This window comes from Oncorhynchus masou, unplaced genomic scaffold, assembly GCF_036934945.1.
Source record: "Oncorhynchus masou masou isolate Uvic2021 unplaced genomic scaffold, UVic_Omas_1.1 unplaced_scaffold_1867, whole genome shotgun sequence".
In the NCBI taxonomy this organism is placed as follows: Eukaryota; Metazoa; Chordata; class Actinopteri; order Salmoniformes; family Salmonidae; genus Oncorhynchus; species Oncorhynchus masou.
The window spans coordinates 22,784-49,808 of NW_027008372.1; the positions used below are offsets into that span (position 1 = coordinate 22,784).

At 43.8% G+C, this 27,025-nt stretch overlaps 1 pseudogene; it reads left to right on the forward strand.

Annotated features, from left to right (window-relative positions):
- Nucleotides 1–3,092: 3,092 nt before the first annotated feature.
- On the forward strand, nucleotides 3,093–27,025 carry LOC135532466 (transcription factor AP-4-like; annotated as a pseudogene).

Below are 27,025 nucleotides of genomic sequence, written 5' to 3' on the forward strand. Positions count from 1 at the left end.
CAGTCCTCAGCTCCTCTCAAAATAAGTCTCTTTCCTCCCCGCTGAACATACCGTTTTCTTTAACCCGCTTGAACTCTTACAATGAACCATACAGAAAATCATAAAGGATATTTATGTGTTAGGGGACAATTGGTTTGCATGTTTTAACGCATCTGTGTCACTGGACACGTCTCTGTTTTCCCAAGTTTAAACAGGAAATTGCTGAGCTTCTTTAAAAAAACTCCTTGCCACATATTTGGTGTTCATATTTAACCCGTTAACTTCTTTATATTCAACGTGTTTCTAGTTGTTTTGGTGTCTTATAAGTGACATTTGCTTATTTTCTATTCCTTCGCGTTCAGTTTATTAGAGATGATGGGAGAAAATAGTACTATTATAAATATACCTATATAAATGCCTATCTTTTTGTCTATTGTTATTCAATTACTAAATTAATTTAGGAAATGGCAGGGACCAATCAATGTACTTAGGCTACCTACCAAGTCAATGAATTCCTAATGCAATAGGTGGCACATACCGAGGCCCATAGCCCTAATAATTATTGCAGTGCACCATTAGGTATAGCCCACTTGTGTTGCTTGGGGAGAACTCCGATACACTGCCTCGGAGTACCAAAAACCCCAGAGCAATTATGGTGTTTCAGGTTAGTGCTGAACCAGTAACATTGTTTTACCTCATCCAACCACCAGAGGTCGTGTCAGTAATAGCAAATTGTGAATTTTGACTCTCCAATCTGGTCATGAGCTTCAAAGTGAGCAGGCTTTTGTTCCAGCCCATCATTAATACGCCATATTATCTTGACGAGTAGTTAATAATAATACATGTTTAATTGTCACATGCAGTGAAATTGGTTGTTTTACAGGGTCAGACATAGTGGTACAGCGCCCATGGAGCAAATTAGATTTAACTGCCTTGCTCAAGAGCACATTGACAGATTTCTGATTTTTCACCTTGTCGGCGTGGGTATTCGAACCAGTGATCTTTTGGTTACTCACCCAACACTCTAACCGCTAGGCTACCTGCCGCCCAGTTGTGTCTGGTGTTTTAGTGCTGGGTTGCACATATGTCTAGCTCTCCCAAGACGAGGACTAATGATCATGTCCAACATGTAAATTGTGCATGATATTGGGTGAATATGTCTGTCTCTGGGAAAATATGGGTTAATATGTCTGGGGCATACGTTAAGTAACGAGGAAGTTATGCAACACCTATGTTGTGTACAGAACTCTTTGGACCTATAGTGGCTGGTACCTAGTGGTACATGCAAAAATGTTACATTCATAGGCAAATACACTCACACTAAAGTACACAAATAAACATAGCCTATATTAATGTGTAAATAATTACTATTGATGAAAACAGCCATGCAAACAGGTTATTTAAGGTGAAGGGTAAGTCATGTGTAGCACCACAGCCACCAGACAGACAGTTATCACATAACTCTAAACATAATGGCAGGTCGACAACATTACTTGACTGTATAGCCTTTAAGTGTAGGCCTACGTGCACAAATCAGCTTGCGTGAACCTGTTATATTAGAAACTTTAAAGTAAATATACATAAAATACTTGTAACAGATAACATTATACCATCTACAGTATAACATATATATATATTTATATATAACATATACAAATACTTATTTTCCACCATAATTTGCAAATAAATTCATTAAAAATCCTACAGTGTGATTTTCTGGATTTCCTCATTTTGTCTGTCATAGTTGAAGTGTACCTATGATGAAAATTACAGGCCTCTCTCATCTTTTTAAGTGGGAGAACTTGCACAATTGGTGGCTGACTAAATACTTTTTTGCCCCACTGTAACAATAGCCCCCAAGCAACATGTTCACACACATATTACGTTCATGTTAGACTGAAGGGTATGAACATGACACTTTACTAATTCATTATATTCCTGTTCAACTGTGTTGCCTTCGTCCTTTAGGTGGTATTATGCCAGTGTCCCTGGCTGTCCTCCGGGGCCTGTGTGTGTGTGTGTGTGTGTGTGTTACCAGTGTACTGGAGGAGAAGTGTAGCCCTATGAGCAATGATGACTGGTGCAAAAATATGTAGTAACAGATTCATTGCCACCTTTACCAATGTACAGTATGTTAGATTTGTTGCAGAGGTTTTTATAAAACGAATCCAGTTGTTCATTTTTTTATGACTTGGTAGACTACTGAATAAACCCTGTTGGGAATGCTCAGATTCAGGTGTGAAGAGCAGAATCAGAAATGAGACTGGAGGCATGAGTTTAGGCTCTTAATGGTTCACCATATTAGTTATGTAATAGGCTACTTTGCTTATAATTATGTGTATGGGCTATGCAACTAACAATGTTCTCTGACATAATGCAAAATGCTCTAATCATTCCTGCCCTCCATTTATTACAGGTATGTTATTCAGACCATTCAGATCATATGGGCACACTTAAAGTTACATAGGAATGTGGAATAGCCTCCCTCGATGATGTCTCTTTAGTAGCTGAAAATAGTTGTGTATTGTCAATGTCATCTGCAATACTGTGTATGTTGCATGGTGCATCACGCTACAGAACATGCGCCAGGTCTTCCTTTTCCATGGCAGGATCTAACCTGACCACACAGTGAGCTCCTTTAGCCTAGAAGCAAAACCAGCTGACTGCAGGCGTTCATTTGTTTTGTCAATGACTCTAGGTCCAGCCTATCTATGATGTCATGTAAAAACTATTAATCGCTAATAGCATTGGAAAAGCAATAGCTGGGGCGTGTCAATAAGTAGCTAAATTATCCTGTGCTAAACTTGCAGTTTGGGGAGAAAGATGGCGCTATACTATAACGCCGTAATAGCCTTGCATGCAACATTGTACACAGCAACAGCAGCAAGTGTAACAATTGTTGCAGCAGCGAATGATCCGCCGTGAAATTGACCAACATTGTAACATTGCTACACACGCTTATATTACACACATTTCCGGGTGCAAGGGTACTGCTCCCATTTTGTGGCTCGAGTTCTGTTCTGCTCGCACAGCACGCACCAACAAGGCAGGAGTGGCGATTAGGTAACTCTCCTCTCCTACATCCAAAATGGTGAACACATTCAGCTGTTCAAAGTCAGCCTCTTTCTCTCGGCGCTGTTTCCCTTCGCTCCTCTCCCCACTCGAGCCCCCCTCAGTTTGTTGCTGTTTTTGTGAGCCCTGCCAACTCGTCAGCTGATCCCGCTTGTTCGCTTCATAGTGAGAGGAGACCAGTGCCCCTACAACAGACTGGTTTCCTCCAGCTCTATCGTTAACATTTCGAAAAACATCGTAGATTTAAAATAACTAAGTGACGCATGCAAAAAAAAAATGTTTTTCCTAATTTACGTGGAAAATCCTCGTAAAATAGATAATGTCATAATAACTGTAGATTAGGCTACTAGGATTCGAGATATAGCATCAGTGATCGGTATCACTCAATGGAAACAATTCTACATTTGTGGCTATCATTTAATCAACCAGACTCGTGCCTCGCCCCCTCCAGTGAAGATTTAAATAATCCTTTGTTTACATGATGCAGTCCCTCTGTCCGCGGAAGGAGGCTTTTGGTGGTGCTGTGTGATTCCTACCAGCTGTTTCCCGCCTTGAAAGACATCCGATCAGCTGCAACTACACACATACACGTACATGCAGAAGGAAAAGAGAGAGATTGAGAGCGCCACACAACGAGGGAACCCTATCAGCTGGAAGTGGAGTAACGTTTAGAACTCCGACTGCTCTGCTACTACATAAGGAATTTTCCGAATTATGAAATTATTCTAGATTTATGAGCAAGGGAATTTGCACCTGAAACTGGAACATATTTTGTGCGTTAATTCATTTGAACCGGGGGACACACAACTGGAGAGGAAAGCATGGAGTATTTCATGGTACCAGCACAGAAGGTGCCTTCCTTGCAACATTTTAGGAAAACGGAGAAGGAAGTGATTGGGGGTCTTTGTAGGTGTGTGTGCACTTTTACTATTTCGCCTTATTGTATACGATAACAATTTGTTTATCTCTGCTGGTGGTGCGCATTTAGCGACTGTGGCGTGGAAACATGCTTGATTTGATCTGTATGTTATTGTGTACTGTACACGACCCACTGTCAAAGAGCGAGACAATTACCTTTATTGAATATCGATTAAGTACTCATATTAGGTAGAAGACGATTCAGTACATTCACATGTAACTTAATTTTACCGTTACTTTAGCGAAATCTAGACATTTAGTAGCTAACAAACATACCCCACGTGGTTACATGCACACCACGCCGCTGCTCTGTTACGAGAGATCCCTGGCTATTTTGATATTATCCCAACGGTTATGTTTTGGATAAGTATACTAATTTACATATGAGCAAGAGAGGTAGTACATGTATAACAAAGGTGTCGCACCTTTGTTATGAATGTTTCGTTCACGTCCTAGGGGTACTGTTTGCTCCGTTCGTTGGGGAGCGCGCTGAAGTTATTGTGGGCAGTGCGGCCATGCTTGTACTAAAGTGGTGAGGGATCTGTCGTAGTCTTCCCTCCAGTAACTTCACATTTCCGGATAATTTATGTAAAATTCGCGGTGAAAGTTTAAGTAATCGCATTTGTGCAACGAAATCACTGTTTCGCTGGTATTCTTGGCCACATTTTGGTGCACTCTAGTACCGTATGCACTGCGTCTTTTCTCCCGCAGCTCAGCAATGCCGCCGCATGTAGAGGAAGCAGTCGCATTGTTGTAATGGCGGAGGACTCGATGAGTGGTTTTGAACGCAGCAGTGTGGCGGCGCGATGCATTCTAAAACAGATTGGACCGTATGAAATTGATTGTGACGCCGCGAGGCATTCCGCAACCGATTGAGGAATTAGTAGTGGTCTTTTTAATTAGGGGTGTGTATAGTGGAAGGCCAGTCGATGCATTTGCAACCTTTAGTAGACAGGGAGGCGGAGATGAAGGATAAAGTGTGGTCTGCGCACGTGGTCTGGGACATGTAGTTCTATTTTCGAATTGTGTAAAAATCCGATTGTAGGATTTTGCATAAAATTGCCCAAGCAACACTCAATTCTAGTCTTTTATGTGCACATTTGGCCATAATACATTGTCAAACATGATTTCTCACTTACAAATGTGTATTTATTATCATAATACTAAATGTTTATTACGTTAATGTTGCTATAATTTGGGGACCCTGTTTAAAGCAACTCATCTAATATACTGTTCCTGGTCTGTCATGCTATGGTGGTTGTATTTGTGACTGGGTTCGCTATTCGCTACCACCCAGTCGTGATTTGGCAGAGGCTGTGTTTGCTGGCTGGTTTCTGGGTTGTAAGGAAACAGCAGACACGGTCTCTCTCCCCATCTGTGTCTGCACAATTGTTCCCTGTGTTTGCTCTGAGGCAGCTGAGGCAGTACTGATAAGAGCCTTGCTACTAGAAAGCTTCCCAGTGATACTCCCATTAGATACAGAGGATGTGGAAGTTCAATTAGACATTTCCCATCCCAAATGGAATCTGTGTGGGAGCCATGCTGAACAAATCAGGATGACAAACGCTTTTATGGTTGGAATTCTCACAGGCTGTGTTCCGTGGGTTCAGAGGTCTGAAACAATGGGGTTTGGCCAGGGGTTCTAGCAGGAAAGTCAGCATTGTGTAGTGGGCCACGTGAAGTGTCTGCTGGGGTGTTATAAGAAAACAGCATCAAAGCCTGTTCTGCACTTTCATGCTGTTTTCCCAGGGCACAGTCAGCTTGGTAGTAGGAAGCATGGCACATGACATGGTTGTTACTGTATTTTTAGCATCGAAATTGACCATCACAATGGTTCTGTTTTGATAGTTCATACATAGCTGCACTGTTGCTCACAGTAGGTTCATTCATGTTTTGAGTTTATACTCCATTCAAAACTGACCAATAGTGGTCAACTTGAAGATCTCGCTTGATATCTACTCTGTGGACCTTTGACCCCTATTGTGTAACCTTATGACCTCTTCCTCCCCCCCAGCCTGGCGAACATTCCTCTGACCCCGAGACGGCGCGCGACCAGGAGCGGCGGATCCGCCGGGAGATCGCCAACAGCAACGAGCGGCGGCGCATGCAGAGCATCAACTCCGGCTTCCAATCGCTCAAGACGCTCATTCCCCACAGCGAGGGAGAGAAACTCAGCAAGGTGGGTCCGAGGGAGGAAAGGAAGGGAGAGAAACTCAGCAAGGTAGGTCAGACTTTGACTTGTTTATTAGACAATAACAAATTAAAACCGCGTAACAAACTACAACATGCATTAATGAAATTATAAGAGGACACAATAAAGGCAGAAAAGTCCACCACACATTGTGGTCAGCGAGAGAAGGAAATGGAGGGGGAACATTGAGCAAGGTCAGATAGGAGGGAGTTGGAGAGCGAGATCATACAGACATGGAGATTGGGTTAGTAGGTTAGTCTAGAGAGATCAGACAGACAGGGATATTGGGTTAGTAGGTTAGTCTAGAGAGATCAGACAGACAGGGATATTGAGTTAGTAGGTTAGTCTAGAGAGATCAGACAGACAGGGATATTGGGTTAGTAGGTTAGTCTAGAGAGATCAGACAGACAGGGATATTGAGTTAGTAGGTTAAAGTCTAGAACAGTGGTTCTACTCCTTCAAACAGTCAACCTCTAGCTGTTTAGCACCAGGTTCAGCACACTCTCAAGTGTCTTTTTTCTTCCATCATTGTAATAAGCCTGCCACGCACACTATACAATGTGTTTATTAAACATAAGAATGACTGTGGGTTTCTGTCACAACCCGGCTCGTGGGAAGTAGCAAATAACTCTTATAGGACCAGGGCACAAATAAGAATAGAATAATAATCAATCATTTTGCTCTTTATTTAGCCATCTTACATATAAAATATTTTTTGTTCATCGGAAATTGTGAATAACTCACCGCAGGTTAATGAGAAGGGTGTTCTTGAAGGATCCCTCTCGGTGGATGCTGCAGTGACCCAAGTGGCGTCGGGAGCAATTGCTTGCACGTGTGTTATCACTCCACTATGTCTCACTGTCATGGCTTTTGCTCCATCAGTACAGATACCAACACATCTTAACCACCAAAGTCCATTAGATGTCACAAAGCTGTTTAGTATTTTAAACATATCCTCTCCTGTTGTCCTGGTTTCCAGTGGTTTGCAGAAGAGGATGTCTTCCTTAATTAACTCCCCATAAATGTAACAGACCAGGAGCTGTGCCAGGCCCGCCACATCTGTTGACTCATCCAGCTGTAACGCATAGAATTCACTGGCGTGTATGCGAAGCAGTGATTGTTTCAAAACATCTGCCATGTCACTGATGCATCGTGAAACAGTGTTGTTTGATGAAGTCAGTGTCTGGTTTGTTGGCCTTTTCCCCCAGCATTGTCCCAGCCATCTCCGCGGCAGCAGGAAGAATTCAGTCCTCTACAATAGTCTGGGTCTTGCCTGTCCCAGCCACTCGGTAGCTCACCATATAAGATGCTTCTAGCCCTTCTTATTAATGGTATCAGTTGCTTTTATACATGTCTTACAACTCAAAAGTTGTCTATTGTAGCTCAAACTCCTGTGGCTTATTTTTCAAATTGACATGTTTTGTTTCTAAATGTCTGCGCAAGATTGAAGGTTTCATCGAGTTGTGAGATACTTTATCACATATAACACACTGTGGCTGAGGAAAGGCACTACTCCCAATTTAAGTGAACCCCAAATCAATGTAGTTCGATGGTCCAATGTCCCTGTCTGTTGTTTGGTGCTTTCCCGGGTAAGGAGTCAGTAGCTTTTCTTCTGCATCAGATTCTCAACTGTCAGTGTCCATGCTAGCTGGGCTACAACAAATGTAGAATGACTGATGCTAGCATTGGATGTGCTCGTGGAAGCAGAACAACTTGTCGTCGACAGGTGCAGGTGTAGTACTGCTGGTAGTAGCAGGACTACCAGTAGAGCTGGTATGTGTCTCTATGGACGCAGGCCTTACTTTTTTTAAACCATTTATCTGTTTCGAGCAAACGGAATGAGCAGCAGCTACTTTTGGCAACATGCGTACCGTTAGTTTAATTCCCGCGAGAGAGTAACGGTTAATGTGATTGGATGTTAATTATTTGACTTGGCTACCTGTATTTGACATTGTGTTGTTATTTCACTGATGGCTTAATTAGATTTTTTGCAGTGAAGTGAGGCTACTCAGACGAGAGAGAGAACCTCCGCTAAATGTACAGCCCCGGTGGAAAATGGGCTGTTTGAAAATGTGGGGAAAGAATTGGTCAACATTTTTATACATGTGAATCACATTTTTATTTGGCGTACCCCAGTTTGGGAATACCTGGTCTAGAGAGATCAGTCAGACAGACAGGGGGATTAAGATACTAGGTTCCAGTCTAGAGAGATCAGTCAGACAGACAGGGAGATTAAGATACTAGGTTCCAGTCTAGAGAGATCAGTCAGACAGACAGGGGGATTAAGATACTAGGTTCCAGTCTAGAGAGATCAGTCAGACAGACAGGGAGATTAAGATACTAGGTTCCAGTCTAGAGAGATCAGTCAGACAGACAGGGGGATTAAGATACTAGGTTCCAGTCTAGAGAGATCAGTCAGACAGACAGGGAGATTAAGATACTAGGTTCAAGTCTAGAGAGATCAGTCAGACAGACAGGGAGATTAAGATACTAGGTTCCAGTCTAGAGAGATCAGTCAGACAGACAGGGAGATTAAGATACTAGGTTCCAGTCTAGAGAGATCAGTCAGACAGACAGGGAGATTAAGATACTAGGTTCCAGTCTAGAGAGATCAGTCAGACAGACAGGGAGATTAAGATACTAGGTTCCAGTCTAGAGAGATCAGTCAGACAGAGGGAGATTAAGATACTAGGTTCCAGTCTAGAGAGCTCGATCAGACAGACAGGGAGATTAAGATACTAGGTTCCAGTCTAGAGAGATCAGTCAGACAGACAGGGAGATTAAGATACTAGGTTCAAGTCTAGAGAGATCAGTCAGACAGACAGGGAGATTAAGATACTAGGTTCCAGTCTAGAGAGATCAGTCAGACAGACAGGGGGATTAAGATACTAGGTTCCAGTCTAGAGAGATCAGTCAGACAGACAGGGAGATTAAGATACTAGGTTCCAGTCTAGAGAGATCAGTCAAACAGACAGGGAGATTAAGATACTAGGTTCCAGTCTAGAGAGATCAGTCAGACAGACAGGGAGATTAAGATACTAGGTTCCAGTCTAGAGAGATCAGTCAAACAGACAGGGAGATTAAGATACTAGGTTCCAGTCTAGAGAGATCAGTCAGACAGACAGGGAGATTAAGATACTAGGTTCCAGTCTAGAGAGATCAGTCAGACAGACAGGGAGATTAAGATACTAGGTTCCAGTCTAGAGAGATCAGTCAAACAGACAGGGAGATTAAGATACTAGGTTCCAGTCTAGAGAGATCAGTCAGACAGACAGGGAGATTAAGATACTAGGTTCCAATCTAGAGAGATCAGTCAGACAGACAGGGAGATTAAGATACTAGGTTCCAGTCTAGAGAGATCAGCCAGACAGACAGGGAGATTAAGATACTAGGTTCCAGTCTAGAGAGATCAGTCAGACAGACAGGGAGATTAAGATACTAGGTTCCAGTCTAGAGAGATCAGCCAGCCAGACAGGGAGATTGAGATACTAGGTTCCAGTCTAGAGAGATCAGTCAAACAGACAGGGAGATTAAGATACTAGGTTCCAGTCTAGAGAGATCAGTCAGACAGACAGGGAGATTAAGATACTAGGTTCCAGTCTAGAGAGATCAGTCAAACAGACAGGGAGATTAAGATACTAGGTTCCAGTCTAGGGAGATCAGTCAAACAGACAGGGAGATTAAGATACTAGGTTCCAGTCTAGAGAGATCAGTCAAACAGACAGGGAGATTAAGATACTAGGTTCCAGTCTAGAGAGATCAGTCAAACAGACAGGGAGATTAAGATACTAGGTTCCAGTCTAGAGAGATCAGTCAAACAGACAGGGAGATTAAGATACTAGGTTCCAGTCTAGAGAGATCAGTCAAACAGACAGGGAGATTAAGATACTAGGTTCCAGTCTAGAGAGATCAGTCAAACAGACAGGGAGATTAAGATACTAGGTTCCAGTCCAGAGAGATCAGTCAAACAGACAGGGAGATTAAGATACTAGGTTCCAGTCTAGAGAGATCAGTCAAACAGACAGGGAGATTAAGATACTAGGTTCCAGTCTAGAGAGATCAGTCAAACAGACAGGGAGATTAAGATACTAGGTTCCAGTCTAGAGAGCTCAGTCAGACAGACAGGGAGATTAAGATACTAGGTTCCAGTCTAGAGAGATCAGTCAAACAGACAGGGAGATTAAGATACTAGGTTCCAGTCTAGAGAGATCAGTCAAACAGACAGGGAGATTAAGATACTAGGTTCAAGTCTAGAGAGATCGGTCAGACAGGTATAGTAGGTTCAAGACGAAAGATTAGTCACACAGACAGGGATATTGGGTTAGTGGGCTCGTCTAGAGAGATCAGCCCGGGATAGTGAGACAGTAGGTTAAAGTTATAGAGATCAGACAGACTGGGAGATTGGGTTAGTAGGTTCGTCTAGAGAGATCAGCCCGGGAGAGTGAGACAGTAGGTTACAGTCTATAGAGATCAGTCAGACAGATGGGGATATTGGGTTAGTAGGTTCGTCTAGAGAGATCAGACAGGGATAGTGAGACAGTAGGTTACAGTCTATAGAGATCAGTCAGACAGTAGTGGATATTGGGTTAGTAGGTTCGTCTAGAGAGATCAGACAGGGATAGTGAGACAGTAGGTTACAGTCTATAGAGATCAGTCAGACAGTAGTGGATATTGGGTTAGTAGGTTCGTCTAGAGAGATCAGACAGGGATAGTGAGACAGTAGGTTACAGTCTATAGAGATCAGTCAGACAGTAGTGGATATTGGGTTAGTAGGTTCGTCTAGAGAGATCAGACAGGGATAGTGAGACAGTAGGTTACAGTCTATAGAGATCAGTCAGACAGTAGTGGATATTGGGTTAGTAGGTTCGTCTAGAGAGATCAGACAGGGATAGTGGGACAGTAGGTTACAGTCTATAGAGATCAGTCAGACAGACAGGGAGATTGGGTTAGTAGGTTCGTCTAGAGAGATCAGACAGGGATAGTGGGACAGTAGGTTACAGTCTATAGAGATCAGACAGACTGGAAGATTGGGTTAGTAGGCTCGTCTAGAGAGATCAGACAGGGATAGTGGGACAGTAGGTTACAGTCTATAGAGATCAGTCAGACAGACAGGGAGATTGGGTTAGTAGGTTCGTCTAGAGAGATTAGACAGGGATAGTGGGACAGTAGGTTACAGTCTATAGAGATCAGCCAGCCAGATGGGGATATTGGGTTAGTAGGTTTGTCTAGAGAGATCAGACAGGGATAGTGGGACAGTAGGTTACAGTCTATAGAGATCAGCCAGCCAGACAGGGAGATTGGGTTAGTAGGTTCGTCTAGAGAGATCAGACAGGGATAGTGGGACAGTAGGTTACAGTCTATAGAGATCAGTCAGACAGATGGGGAGATTGGGTTAGTAGGTTCGTCTAGAGAGATCAGACAGGGATAGTGGGACAGTAGGTTACAGTCTATAGAGATCAGTCAGCCAGATGGGGAGATTGGGTTAGTAGGTTCGTCTAGAGCACATATGTCAGAGTCAAGGCCCGCGGGCCACATCCGGCCCGCGAGAAGGTTTTTTACGGCCCCTGGGATGATCTTGATTTATTATTAGAACCGGCCCGCAGACCGCAGCAAGCCGGCAGCCCGCAGATCTTTTACACGCACCAATACTACATTTCCCACAATGCAACGGTGACGCACCGAGCAGTAGGCTGCTTCATTTCAATATTTATTGGCACAGCAGTCGTCAGCATCACAGTAAAATTAACTTTCAGATACCCATCAAAAATGGCAAAACGGAAGGTGGACACTGAGAACCGGGGGTTTCAAACAAGGTGGGAGTCGGAGTATATGTTCACGGAGGTATGTACAGTACAGTGAAGGCATTTAAAACCAAACTGACTCTGTGGGAGACGCAGATGCGGAAAGAAAATTTGAGCCACTTTCCCAGCTGCCAGACCATGAAAGAGAAGCTCTCTACCAGTGCGTTCCCGAGCGCACAGTTGGCTGATAAAATAGGTATGCTTGCCGCTGACTTTCGACGCCGATTTGCTGACTTTGAAGCACAAAAAAGCAGGTTGGAACTGCTCGGTAACCCATTTGCTGTTGACGTGGAAAGCTCACCACCAAACCTCCAAATGGAGTTGATTGACCTCCAATGCAATGATGCACTGAGGGCAAAATATGCGGCAGTGGGTGCTGCGGAGTTCGCCCGTTTCCTCCCCGACACAATGCCCCAGCTGCGCATCCAGGCTGCTCAAACGTTGTCTATGTTTGGCAGCACATACCTGTGTGAACAACTTTTTTCTTTGATGAACCTGAACAAAACATCACACAGAAGTCGACTTACTGCTGAACACCTCCACTCAATTCTGAGGATTTCCTCAGCTCAGAGCCTTACCCCGAACATTGATGAACTTGTGGAAAAGATGGGACACCACCAAGTATCACCCTCAACCTCAAACAAGTGAACATTACTGTGCAATCACATATTTAGAGTTTTTACTCAGTTCAAGTTTAAAAGTTAAAGTTTAATATTTGTTTTCACTGCATGTTACTTCTCCTTAAACAAAGTGTTGTTTTTGATTAATAGATTTTTGCACTTTATTTTATTGTATTTCAATCCAATTATATTTTAAAAATATTTCAGTTGAGTGGATGATAGAAAATTGCTATTATTGTTTTTTTCTTTGAAGTAAATTTAGCCCACTTTTGCTAAAATAGAAAATATAGGCTACTGATGGTGCCTTGAATACCGGTTTCTTTCATTTAATGTTCATGTTATGGGGATTTTTATATAAAGGAAATTTGTCTTTTGTGTCTGTTGAAAATTAAAGATTACTGACAGAGCCATAAGAAAATATTGCTTTATTTATCTGATCATATTGGAATATATTTGTTAGGTTTTCAGTAGGTTCAATTAGGTTCACTAGACAATATGCGTCATTTAAAAAATTTTCAATGAACATTCGAACAGTCCGGCCCTCGGCTTGTAGCTAAATTTTTTATTTGGCCCTCCGTCCATTTGACTTTGACACCCCTGGTCTAGAGAGATCAGACAGGGAGATTGGGTTAGTAGGTTCGTCTAGAGAGATCAGACAGGGATAGTGGGACAGTAGGTTACAGTCTATAGAGATCAGTCAGCCAGATGGGGAGATTGGGTTAGTAGGTTCGTCTAGAGAGATCAGACAGGGAGATTGGGTTAGTAGGTTCGTCTAGAGAGATCAGACAGGGATAGTGGGACAGTAGGTTACAGTCTATAGAGATCAGCCAGACAGATGGGGATATTGCTATGTCTGTTCAACTCCCAGTACATATGATTCTAGATATGTACAGTGCTGCTTGAAAGAATGTGAACCTTACAGGCTGGTTATTTATTTTGCTATAAAATATGAAAATAAACATATTAACCCCATTTCGTAATACAGACATTCCAGGTAAATGACAGAAACAAAAAAAATATATATATTTTCATTGTTTATTTAACAAAAGTGGTTAATCCAAAACACAAATCTTCTTTCCCCTGAGCTATTATTTGGTAGATTTGCTTTAATGCTTTGGATCTTTGTCTTGTTGGAAAACCCACTTTCAGCCCAGCTTTTAGCTCCTTGACTGATGGCATGACGTTCTGTTCAAGAATCTCCTGGTTTACCTCAGAATTCATGGTTCCCTTAGTGTTGTGTCACGGTTCAGAGGAGTAAAAGCAGCCCCAGATCTTGACATTCCCATCACCATGCTTGACGTTGGGATAAGGTTATTTTGGTGGTAGACCGTGTTGGGTTTTCGCCAAACATAGCAGTGTTGATTGTGACCAAAACGGTCAATTTTAGACTCATCGGTCCAGAGAATAGATTTCCAGAAACCTTCAGGTTTGTCCAGGTGGTCTCTGGCAAAGTTAAGATGGGCAGTTTGGTTCTTTTTTGACAGCAGGGGCTTCTTCCTAGCAACCCTCCCATGAATGGCATTTGGATTCAGTGTTCTTCTTATTGTTGAAGCAGGCACATTTACCTGAGATGCAGCAAGGGAGGTCTGCAAATCTCTAGATGTTATATTTGGGTTGGTTTTTACCAGATTTATTATTGTTCTTGTGTCTCTTGGGGATATTTTGGAAGGGTGTCCTTCAAGGCCGAGTTGCTGTCATGTTAAATGCTCTCCATTTGTAAACAGTGGACTGATGGAGCTCACATCTTTTTGAGATGATTTTATACCCTTCCCCCGACTGATGTGCTCTCAATACCTACGTCCTGATGTCCTCTGAGATCTCCTTTCCTCTCAGCATGGCGTGCTCTGCCTTCACCTGGTTGGGTAACACCAAACTGACCAGGTTTCTTATCTCTATTTGTCAGAGTCCCGCCCAAACTCTTTCCTAACGATCTCTCCTTTGATTGGGTCATTTGGTACCACATTGTTTTACCCACCTGATTCTACATACCTACTTGATTTAACCAATGCAACTTGTGGTTCACTTATTTTTGCACCTGCACTAATTCCTTTTTAATGTTGTTTTTCTACTACAAGCATAATTCCCTCTACACCAACATATGGTATTGGTAAATATAAACCTGTTATGTCAGATCAAAAAGACTGGTTCTGATTAGATTAAGATTTGATGGTCAAAACTAAACACATCTGTAATAGAACAAGGGGTTCACTAACTTTCAAGCAGACCTGTAACACCTACTGATACGTTGATAGACAAGTCTTCCCTTTGAAGTTGTACAGGCTCTTGTTGCTGCTACAGCACCAGTCAAGAGGTTCTTGTTGCTTCTACAGCACCAGTCAAGAGGTTCTTGTTGCTGCTACAGCACCAGTCAAGAGGCTCTAGTTGCTGCTACAGCACCAGTCAAGAGGCTCTAGTTGCTGCTACAGCACCAGTCAAGAGGCTCTAGTTGCTGCTACAGCACCAGTCAAGGGGTTCTTGTTGCTGCTACAGCACCAGTCAAGAGGTGGTTGTTGCTGCTACAGCACCAGTCAAGAGGCTCTAGTTGCTGCTACAGCACCAGTCAAGAGGCTCTAGTTGCTGCTACAGCACCAGTCAAGAGGCTCTAGTTGCTGCTACAGCACCAGTCAAGAGGCTCTAGTTGCTGCTACAGCACCAGTCAAGAGGCTCTAGTTGCTGCTACAGCACCAGTCAAGAGGCTCTAGTTGCTTCTACAGCACCAGCCAAGAGGCTCTAGTTGCTGCTACAGCACCAGTCAAGAGGCTCTAGTTGCTTCTACAGCACCAGCCAAGAGGCTCTAGTTGCTGCTACAGCACCAGTCAAGAGGCTCTTGTTGCTGCTATAGCTCCAGCCAAGAGGCTCTTGTTACTGCTATGTAACATTTTGTCGTAGTTATAACAGTGTTCACTACTCTACAGGCAGCCATCTTGCAGCAGACAGCAGAGTACATCTTCGCTCTGGAGCAGGAGAAGACACGGCTACTGCAACAGAACAGCCAGCTCAAACGCTTCATTCAGGTGAGACACCGTCATCATTTGGTGTCACTAGTGTGCACCCCCCCATTAAGTTTACATACGCAGTTGTTCCTACCAGCATGTGGCTCTCTAGACACACTACTGTGCTCAGAATCATTACTTTGTTTTTTAACAATAGTAATCTGGCCTCAGTAGATGAGAAATGTTCTACTATTCTCAGCACTTAAAATTCAGTTTACTTTCCTGTGTCCATTCCTTAGTTCATAGACTGTTCATCAAACACACTACAATGGAAGGAATCACCCGTCGTAGTCCAAATCAACCATATCTTAGTCCTCCATGACTTACTCTCCCTCCCTCCGCTCCCTCTCTTGCTCCAACAGGAGTTCAGCGGCTCCTCCCCAAAGAGGAGGCGCGGGGCGGAGGAGAAGGATGAGGGGATCGGTTCCCCAGACATTTTGGAGGAGGACAAGACGGATGACCTGCGGAGGGAGATGGTGGAGCTGAGACAGCAGCTGGACAAGGAGCGCTCTGTCCGCATGATGCTGGAGGAGCATTTGAGACAGGAGGAGGTAGGAACAGAGACGCACCATCACAAGTCATTGACAGGAACCTCCGTATTCAGGGTTTGCACAGCGTGTTTGTTTGAAGTGATTGAAGTACTTGAATTTGGAGCTCAGAAAATCAAGTACTGGAAAACCTTGAGTTGAAAATCAGTCATTTCCTCAATTTGGTCATTAAAAAGTCCCTGAAAATAGGCTATTTATAAACTCTCCTGCTCCAATATAATTATCCAGTGATTTTTATTTCTGATCCGTTTTTGTGAGAGTTTCCCAGCGTTTCAATTGACGGGTGTTGGGCTAGTTTGTTGAGGTCAACAGCATATTGACTTCAACTTGGCGTTCCATGACAAAGGATACAGTTTTTTGTTGTTGCTTTCTCGCTTGAAAAACATGACACAAAACTAGAGGTCAACCGACTATGATTTTTCAACGCCGATACCGATATTGGAGGACCAAAAAAGCCGATACTGATTAATCAGACGATTTGTGTATATATACACTGCTCAAAAAAATAAAGGGAACACTAAAATAACACATCCTAGATCTGAATTCATGAAATATTCTTATTCAATACTTTTTTCTTTACATAGTTGAATGTGCTGACAACAAAATCACACAAAAAATGATCAATGGAAATCAAATTTATCAACCCATGGAGGTCTGGATTTGGAGTCACACTCAAAATTAAAGTGGAAACCCACACTACAGGCTGATCCAACTTTGATGTAATGTTCTTAAAACAAGTCAAAATAAGGCTCAGTAGTGTGTGTGGCCTCCGCGTGCCTGTATGACCTCCCTACAACGCCTGGGCATGCTCCTGATGAGGTGGCGGATGGTCTCCTGAGGGATCTCCTCCCAGACCTGGACTAAAGCATCCGCCAACTCCTGGACAGTCTGTGGTGCAACGTGGCGTTGGTGGATGGAGCGAGACATGATGTCCCAGATGTGCTCAATTGGATTCAGGTCTGGGGAACGGGCGGGCCAGTCCATAGCATCAATGCCTTCCTCTTGCAGGAACTGCTGACACACTCCAGCCACATGAGGTCTAGCATTGTCTTGCATTAGGAGGAACCCAGGGCCAACCGCACCAGCATATGGTCTCACAAGGGGTCTGAGGAGCTCATCTCGGTACCTAATGGCAGTCAGGCTACCTCTGGCGAGCACATGGAGGGCTGTGCGGCCCCCCAAAGAAATGCCACCCCACACCATGACTGACCCATCGCCAAACCGGTCATGCTGGAGGATGTTGCAGGCAGCAGAACGTTCTCCACGGCGTCTCCAGACTCTGTCACGTCTGTCACATGTGCTCAGTGTGAACATCTTGGTGTTCTCTGGCAAATGCCAAACGTCCTGCACGGTGTTGGGCTATGAGCACAACCCCCACCTGTGGATGTCGGGCCCTCATACCACCCTCATGGAGCCTGTTTCTGACCGTTTGAGCAGACACATGCACATTTGTGGCCTGCTGGAGGTTATTTTGCAGGGCTCTGGCAGTGCTCCTCCTACTCCTCCTTGCACAAAGGCAGAGGTAGCGGTCCTGCTGCTGGGTTGTTGCCTTCCTACGGCCTCCTCCACGTCTCCTGATGTACTGGCCTGTCTCCTGGTAGCGCCTCCATTCTCTGGACACTACGCTGACAGACACAGCAAACCTTCTTGCCACAGCTCGCATTGATGTGCCATCCTGGATGAGCTGCACTACCTGAGCCACTTGTGTGGGTTGTAGACTCTGTCTCATGCTACCACTAGAGTGAAAGCACCGCCAGCATTCAAAAGTGACCAAAACATCAGCCAGGCAGCATAGGAACTGAGAAGTGGTCTGTGGTTATCACCTGCAGAACCACTCCTTTATTGGGGGTGTCTTGCTAATTGCCTATAATTTCTACCTGTTGTCTATTCCATTTGCACAACAGCATGTGACATTTATTGTCAATCAGTTTTGCTTCCGAAGTGGACAGTTTGATTTCACAGAAGTGTGATTGACTTGGAGTTACATTGTGTTGTTTAAGTGTTCCCTTTATTTTTTTGAGCAGTGTATAATAAATAACACATAGAAAGACGAGCCTTAGGTCATTTAATATGGTCAAAACAAAACGTTTATTCTTTCAGTGAAATATGGAACAGTTCCCGTATTACAATTTCCCGAGTTAAAAATGAATGTTAATTTGGCATCCCTAAGGCTAAATATTGCTGTTGCATTGAACAATCTTCAATGTTATGTCATAATTATTTACAATTCTGGCAGGTTAATTATGGTCTTTGTTCGGAATAAATGGACTTCACACAGTTCGCAACGAGCCAGGCAGGCGGCCCAAACTGTTGCTTATACCCTTACTGCTTGCACGGAACGCAAGAGAAGTGACACAATTTCCCTAGTTGAAATGAAATTCATGTTAGCAGGCAATATTAACTAAATATGCAGGTTTAAAAATATATACTTGTGTATTGATTTTAAGGAAGGCATTGATATTTATGGTTAGGTAACATTGGTGCAACGACAGTGCTTTTTTCGCGAATGCGCTTGTTAAATCAACACCCTTTTGGTGAAGTAGGCTGTGATTCGATGATAAATTAACAGGCACCACATTGATTATATGCAACGCAGGACAAGCTAGATAAACTAGTAATATCGTCAACCATGTGTAGTTAGCTAGTGACTATGTTAAGATTGATTGTATTTTATAAGATAAGTTTAATGCTAGCGAGCAACTTACCTTGGCTTCTTGCTGCAGTCACGTAACAGGTAGTCTACATGGACAGGGTGATATTAATGCTACTGGTAGTCTACACGGACAGGGTGAGATTAATGCTACTGAGATTAATGTCTGGTAGTCACGGACAGGGTGAGATTAATGCTACTGGTAGTCTACATGGACAGGGTGAGATTAATGCTACTGGTAGTCTACATGGACAGGGTGAGATTAATGCTACTGGTAGTCTGGTAGTCTGGACATGGACAGGTAGTGAGTGAGATTAATGCTACTGGTAGTCTACATGGACAGGGTGAGATTAATGCTACTGGTAGTCTACACGGACAGGATGAGATTAATGCTACTGGTAGTCTACATGGACAGGGTGAGATTAATGCTACTGGTAGTCTACACGGACAGGGTGAGATTAATGCTACTGGTAGTCTACATGGACAGGGTGAGATTAATGCTACTGGTAGTCTACACGGACAGGGTGAGATTAATGCTACTGGTAGTCTACATGGACAGGGTGAGATTAATGCTACTGGTAGTCTACACGGACAGGGTGAGATTAATGCTACTGGTAGTCTACATGGACAGGGTGAGATTAATGCTACTGGTAGTCTACATGGACAGGCTTTATCAGTGTGCTTGCATCGCCAACATCTCTCCGGTAGGCTGTCAAATTCAGTCTATTTGAATACCAATGCACAGTAGCATTGGGAAGGCCTATAAAATGCACCTCATGTTTTAGCATGATAATACACATGTCCCAAGGATCTGTACACAATTCCTGGAAGCTGAAACTGTGCCAGTTCTTCTATGGCCTGCATACTCACCAGATGTGTCACCCATTGAGCATGTTTGGGATGCTCTGGATGGACGTGTACGACAGCGTATTCCAATTCCCGCCAATGTCCAGCAACTTCACACAGCCATTGTAGAGGAGTGGGGCAACATTCCATAGGCCACAATCAACTGCCTGAGCAACTCTATGTGAAGGAGATGTGTCACGCTGCATGAGGCAAATGGTCACACCAGATACTGACTGGTTTTCTGATCCGCGACCCTTTTTTTTTTCCCCCAACAGATTTATATCTGTATTCCCAATCATGTGAAATCCATAAATTAGGGCCTAATTAATTTATCTCATTTGACTGGTTTCCTTATACTCAATAAAGTCTTTGTAATTGTTGCATGTTGCGTTTATATTTATGTTCAGTATATAAAGACCAATCCAAGGCTTTAATGACCATACTCATTAGCAATGTTGCGCAGAGATAATAGATATGACGGTGCATATTCAGTAATGGCCGTGTTATTGTCTCCAGTCTGAGTCCTACCTCTGTTAACCACTCAGGTCTGCTGTGTTGTGGTTGGTGGTACTCAGCCTGAACATGTGTTAGGAACTCACTCCGAGCAGCAGGAGAGAGCCAGCACCCCAGCCCACAGCCCACAGGTGAGAGAGAGAGACTGAGAGGCGTACAATCACACTCGCATATCAACACACACACACTACTGATGTGACATACATTATTGTCTCCAGAGGCGTCAGGAAGACTCTAAATCGCCACAGTGGAAATGCATCAACACAGCACCCGTCTGAGGGTAACATATAGCTGAGCTCAAGGTTTACCGCGGTCAACAGCTCTGACACGTTTACGGTCGACTCTCCATTACTGGCGCACAGATCACTACGTTTCAGTCACATCCTTGAGAGCCCGGGAATCATTCTAGTCCCATATTTTTGTTGTTATTGCTTTTTCCTGATTCTGTTTTGCTTTCAAAATCACACATTTTTCATAGAAAAACGACACAACTGGATGTTGTAAGTCCACAATAATACTTAGACCACACCAGGAGACAACTTTTGAGGTGTGGAAAAAGAAAGGTTGATTTTGGGGTGTAGTTACTCTTTAATTGAGCTGCACACCAGCTAGAGACTGTTGTTTGGGTATCAATGTCTCTAGCGCTCATTTGATGGCAGAGTTTACAAAACAGATGTCCCCTCGATTGATGCAAATAATCATGATATAGGCCACTTTTTATGGTTCCCAAGGTTTTTGAGAACCATTTATATCTACCAGAAGACTGTTGTCATGACATTAGCATCACCACTAGCGGCTACACAAAGTGATAGACAAACGTGCGCACACAGACGGGCGTTCCTGTGCTGTTGCCTCTTCAGGAAGTTGAAGGAGAATACGAATCACTGATGCATTTTGTTAATTTTATATGGCCCTAGAAATCCCGTCTCTGCGGTGACGGTCTCTCCCTCCCTCACGGTGGCATCTCAGGTTGAATAGGGAACAGCATGATGACAGTGTCACTAGGGCTCAGGCTGGAGAATATGTAGTGAGAGGAACATAGTAAGGTCTATGGTAGTTGTATTGTTGTTCACCAGAGGGCAGCAGATGCTCCTAGGAAAGGGGTGTTGGGAAGAAGAGTCTGCTGGTGTATTTTCATGTTATTTGTTACGGTTTTCTATGTGTGAAGGAGAGTCGGACCAAGATACGGCGTGTAGATTGCGATCCATGTTTAATGAACTGAAGAAACACGAATCAAAATACAAACACTACAAAAACAATGAACGTAACGAAAACCGAAACAGCCTAATACTGGTGCAAACTAATACACAACAGACAACAGGACACTAAGGACATAAGGACAATCACCCACGAAACACTCCAAAGAATATGGCTGCCTAAATATGGTTCCCAATCAGAGACAACGATAAACACCTGCCTCTGATTGAGAACCACGTCAGACAGCCATAGACTTATCTAGAACACCCCACTAAACAGAATCCCAGTACATATAACCCCAAGACAAAACACACCATATACAAAAACCCATACCACACCCTGGCCTGACCAAATAAATGAAGAAAACACACCATATACAAAAACCCATGCCACACCCTGGCCTGACCAAATAAATGAAGAAAACACACCATATACAAAAACCCATACCACACCCTGGCCTGACCAAATAAATGAAGAAAACACACCATATACAAAAACCCATACCACACCCTGGCCTGACCAAATAAATGAAGAAAACACACCATATACAAAAACCCATGCCACACCCTGGCCTGACCAAATAAATGAAGAAAACACACCATATACAAAAACCCATACCACACCCTGGCCTGACCAAATAAATGAAGAAAACACACCATATACAAAAACCCATACCACACCCTGGCCTGACCAAATAAATGAAGAAAACACAAAAATACTTAGACCAGGGCGTGACATTATTAAATAATAAAGCTGGGATATAATCTGTTGTTAGTCATCATGTGGCGTTTTAAAGATGACTGAACCAAATGTCTTGCTCTTTCTAAAAATTCACTGAGTGCGAGTGTCAACCAGTGTGTTTTCGGGGATCGGTTTGTGCAAGGAGATGTGCAGAATCACTCATCTTGATCCCATGAATACAGTGCATTCAGAAAGTATTCAGACCCCTTGACCTTTTCCACATTTTGTTACGTTACAGCCTTATTCTAAAATGGATTCAAATGTTTTATTTTACTCATCAATCTACACACAATATCCAATAAGGACATAACGAAACAGGTTTTTAGACATTTTAGCAAATATATTCAAAATAGACAACTGAAATATTATATTTACATAACTATTCAGACCCTTTACTCAGTGCTTTGTTGAAGCACGTGTTTTTTCTTTGTCATTATGGGGTATTATGTGTAGATTGGTGAGGGGGGCGAACAATGTAATCAATTTTAGAACACGGCTTTAACGTAACAGAAATGTGGAAAAAGTCAAGGGGTCTGAATACACTAGTTATTTGGGATGCAAGGTGATTTGTAATTCTGTGTAGTCTGACTACTGTAGTCAATCTCTAACATGCACAATGTATATCTGTGTGACCTCTTCATCCTCCTGTCCCTCCAGGTGCTGGCCCCCAGGTCGTCCCCCGCCCCCACCCACCACCCCACGGTCATCGTCCCAGCCCCCGCACCAGCCCCACCTCCCCATCACGTCACCGTGGTAACCATGGGCCCGGCCTCTGTCATCAACACAGCCTCCACGTCTCGCCAGAACCTGGACACCATTGTGCAGGTGAGCCAAAGAAGAACACTAGTGGAGAAATTGTAGTTGTATCAAACCCAGGGAGAAAAAACTGCGCTCTCTGAATTTATGCAACTGTTATCTTTGGTATGTTGCAGATAGATTTTTCTTCTGTCAGTTTGGAAAACACTTGGTAGTTATATGGAAAGTGTGCATTTCCACATGTGAACACCAGATGGTGGTGTCGTCACTGCGTCTGCCACTGCTGTTTTTCACTCACCCTCTGCTTCCCTCCATATCTGTCTCTCCCTCTCTCCATCTCCAGGCCATCCAGCACATTGAGAGCATCCAGGAGAGGGTGGGGGAGGAGGAACAGCGCCGGGCGGTGATCGTCACCCAGGGACGCGCCCTCACAGACACAGCTGGGTCCGACACGGCGTCCGACAGCGAGTGGCCAGAGGACTGCTCACTGCCCTGAGGCCTCCCATCAAACACAGGGGCCACGAGAGGGGGCCCTGTACAACACCCACAATACTCTGATTATATGGCCATTTATTAGGTTGGATAGACGGATCAGACTCACACACACACTGAACTAGGATAGTCTACTGTAACTGGATAATTACACAAACACACTTCTTTCTGTCTCCCTTTTCTGCTTTCTTGCTTTTTCTCAAACCGGACAAAAAACATCAGTAGAAAGGTGATGGGTTGACCTGACAGTTCCACATAGCTCAAGCAGCCAGCAGCCTTCCCATTGGTCACGAAGCACCCATTCAACCCACTCCCTCTCTGGGTCTAGCTCCTCCAGAGGGCTGCCTGAGGATGGAAGTGTCACACCCATCCAACCCACTCCCTCTCTGGGTCTAGCTCCTCCAGAGGGCTGCCTGAGGATGTGTCACACCCAGGTCCAGCCTGGTCCCTTGGCTCAGTTGTCCAATGGAGACTCTTTCTCACCTTCTCCAAAACCAAATAAGCAACTTCTGCCCAGCGAGCAGGAGAGCGCGCCTAGACAGGACAGGTGTACCCCAACCAGCAGCACAGCCGTCCCAGGTGACCCCACATACTAGAGATCATTTCTACAAGAAATCCTCTACTTCCTGTATCTCTTCACCATATTTCTACCCAGGGGAATCTCCCCTGAGTGATGAGACACTGTGAGCATTCAAAGACACATTCTGAATCAGTTCCAACACACCTTTTGGCTCCTTAGGAAGAGAAAATGTTGTTGTTTTTCTGTTGTACTTTACAAAGTATTTGTAAGAGTTTGCGTTACAGGTTTTCTTTTTGATCTTGTGTTCTGCTCAGTGGCTCTGGTCAATAATTATCACAGGGATTGAAATGAAACGTGACAACACAGAAAAGGCCCATATTGACGCAGCTAGAGGACTGTTCATTTCAGTGGTGCTGTTAGGAGACAAAGCTAAGCTTACTATGGAAAGAGGAGGAGTGCACTTCCGGTTCCCTCTTTCTCTTTTTGTGCCATCACACTTTTTACTGGGCTGGGTTCCCAGTAGACATTTATATAGGCGACACTCTCCTCTAATTAGTAGTACAGAGGAAAACCTTTAACACCGATTCACCCTTTCGTCTGTTGCTTCTGACATTTTGGCATCTGGCTTGTTGAATAAGCTTATTGATGGGTACGTCTTGAGTTTTAAAACCCTTTGTGTGTTTTTGCTGTTGTACACAGGGTAGGCTGGTGTATCTAGCTCCGCGCTGTAATTAGGTGGGTTGTGTCCGGGGTTAGGAAAGCCCTGTATTTGGGACAGGCCTCTGTTTGATATCATAGGAGAACACACACACACCCCTGTGCAATTAATGGTCCCAGATCTGATAACGCTCCTCCCATCATTTGTCCTTGAATTTTGGAAACGTCTCTGATGTTTGTGAGTTTAGATCCTGAACTGCCAATGATATTGGTTGACTGTGCATTTGACTCTGTTTCCACTAATAGGAACACGCGTCCTGGGGGGGGGTCAGGTATCTCTGGCATCACCATACTACTCGGCATCGTGATACTTGGCGTGGTATCACGTCATTAGTTAAGTGTTGATATTGTGACAACCCCACTCTGAAAACAGGCACATTTTCTTGCGGTTTCCACAGATTTCTAGCGTGTCGCTGTGCAAAACAAGATGTTTTGGCTCCTTTGTGCCCTGACCAGTTAGCATCCCTGGCTATTGTCCATTTTTATTATTGTGCTTTTCAGCGTGTTTCATTCTCTCTGTAAAGTCTGTCTTTGATGGTTTTGTTGTGCCCCAGATATGACTTGGTTTTACAGGGATCACAGACACTTTTTCAAAAGCCTGAGTTTTCCCAGGCTGACCTGATTGAAACCTTGTTGTTTTGGGGGTTCTCCTATCCCGTGGAGTGAGGGGGGGAATGCAGACACACATGTACAGTCATGGTGAGTTCGAGAGACCCAGATTCTGTGCAGATTGTCAGATCCTTCCAATACTTACAGAAATGATTTAGAATATGCCCATCTGGATTGCACCCAGGATAACACGCTGCCTGGGGTGTGTGGAGAGAGAGAGGGGCAGCGGTTTGCCATAACACAGATTCTAATGTGCAGGGTAGGCACTGTGAGGCCAGCCTTAACTCAACCCTGGAGTCAGAGCGAGAAAGAGGTAGAGGCCGGCCACACCTATCTAGAGAAAGCCTGAACACTGTTCAATAGGATTGATACTGTAAACCTTTATGTCCAGAACCTCCCAATATAAATACACACTTGGTGGCTTATGCTTTGTTTTAATGTGCTGCGGTTTCCAAAAGGAGATGTGGATGCAATGTTTTTAGACATTCCAGAAGATTCCACCAGTACCTTTAGCATCTTTAACTGGCACTTTTCAAGAGCAAAACGCAACGGTTATTTTTGGCCACAATACGGCCAATCGCAGAGGAATCGTTTTTAATGTAAAATGATTTGATGGTAAATTGTATTGATTTGTTGATTGTCCCTTATGTCTTCCCTTTGAGTGTAGAGGGAGTCCTTTTACTGCTGGTCAGATGAGACACATCTCCCTCCTATCCTTCCTTCTTGGTATTTACAGTGGATTCACACTGGCCACGTTCAAGGCCACTTCATTGCAGTCGCATGCCAGAACCTCACAATGCCTGGATAGGTGTTTTTGTATCAGCTTACCACAAAATGACACCGCCAACTGATGCCCGACTGGAAAGTCAGTGAGGTGGCACGCAGCCATAGGTTGCTGCATGCAGTGCTACTGTAATGTAGTCAGCCTGGAACACGACCACTGTGTTCACCCAGGAAAAAAAACAACTTAGCCATGTTGAGTTCCATTATTTGGAAATGGTCAGTGATTGTTGAGGTGTGCCCTCTATAAACCTTATAACCTGGATCGGTAGGGGCAGTCCTCTGATCCAGTCCTATTGATTGCTGAACAAAATGTTGTTGTTTTTGTTTGGTTACGCTTTATGATATGTCTGTAGTAGCCCTTTTCAGTACCTGTGTTCAAACATTTTCTCTGCTGATGCCAAGCACTGTCTCATAGATGTTTTGTGTATCTTCTATACGATATCTCTGTTAGATACATAACAGATTGCCTGTGAGGTGGGCAGGGGTCAGGGAAGGGGTCAGGGAATGGGGGGGGTTACAGTTCTAAAGCACTTACTGTACTATATATGGGAGAAGGTTCCTCTTATTTTTCAGAAAGGGGGCCTCTCCTCGGCTGAAGCTCTTGATAGGTTGTGAGACTAAAACCACACAGCTGTGTATTTCCCCTTTTCCCTGTGTCTGACCCGGTCATATACCCTGGGTGTATTCATTAGGCACCAAACGGAAGAAAATTGACTGAAACAGGGAGATACTACCTGACCTTGCCCAATAAGAAACAAGTTGTTTTAATTTTCCATTGCTACGGTGTGCCCGAGTGAATACAACCCCTGTCCCATGTCTGTCTGTCCCTCATCTCTTTGTCTGTCTGTCGTCAACACAAGACTCATCCTGTCTTCCCTCTCCGTCACTCACGCCCTCCTCTCCTCCCCAGCTCCTCTTTATCTGTTGTCTTGTGTTTTGTTGGACAGTCAGTCCACACGGTCGTTGAGAAGCTATTATATTTAGAGTTTTTTTTAAGAAGAAACTTGTGGGTGGATAAAGAAGAGGCTTGTGCCTTTTGTAAAGACAGAATAATAAAGTTTGTACTTCATTTTTTACAA